The sequence below is a fragment of the Eutrema salsugineum genome, unplaced genomic scaffold (assembly GCF_000478725.1).
Source record: "Eutrema salsugineum unplaced genomic scaffold, Eutsalg1_0 scaffold_2, whole genome shotgun sequence".
In the NCBI taxonomy this organism is placed as follows: Eukaryota; Viridiplantae; Streptophyta; class Magnoliopsida; order Brassicales; family Brassicaceae; genus Eutrema; species Eutrema salsugineum.
In genome coordinates, this window is record NW_006256829.1 from 11,072,328 (window position 1) to 11,073,182 (window position 855).

Consider the following 855-nt stretch of genomic DNA (forward strand, 5'->3'; position numbering starts at 1 on the left):
GTCTTTGAATGTTTAAGTAAAATTTTTAGTAGTTGAAATTTATATCAAATTTCAGAAACAAAAAGTCAAATATTTGTTTTTGAAATGTCTATATACGATCTACGAAAGTGGATGTATACGCCCAAAAATGGTGATGGGTCGTTGACTGAAGACTTCAAAAATGGATTGGAAATATTCATGTACCAAGCCGGCCTAATGCAAACTGTAATTGAAAGTGGCAAAATGTATTGTCCTTGTGTGAAATGCAAAAATAGGAAACATATTCCTATTGACACTGTCTGGCAGCATTTATTGAATAGAGGGTTCATGCCCCAATACTTTATTTGGTATCAGCATGGAGAGGGATATGGTCAAAGTAGTGGTCAGATGGCTGCACGGAGTAGTAGTAATCATCAAGAACATGTGGATTTTGAAGCGTCCAATGATTATCAAAGTAGTCAAGTTCAGGGTGAAGATCATGATAGGATGCATGAAATGGTTACTGATGATGAGGACACCGAGGAAAATGTTGATGAAGACTAATTAAATATGTTGACATTTAATTGCATGCTTTGAACGTTTCAATGTAACATTTGTCAAATTTAAATTTTTGAAAAATTAAAGCCAATTAATGAAAACTAATTAAATGTTGATGAAAATTTGTTAAAGTGTTGACTTGGACATATGTTGACTTTTACGACGAATTTACGACGATTTTTTGGAATTCGTCGTAAATTCGTCGTAAAATGCAAACCCTAAACCCTATAGGGTTTAGCTTTCCCAACTTACAGAATGGTTTTTGGGTTTATTTTCCTAAGTAAACTGATGTATTATATAAGGGTCTGTAGTATAAGGTTCAGGAACTTGTAAACCAAA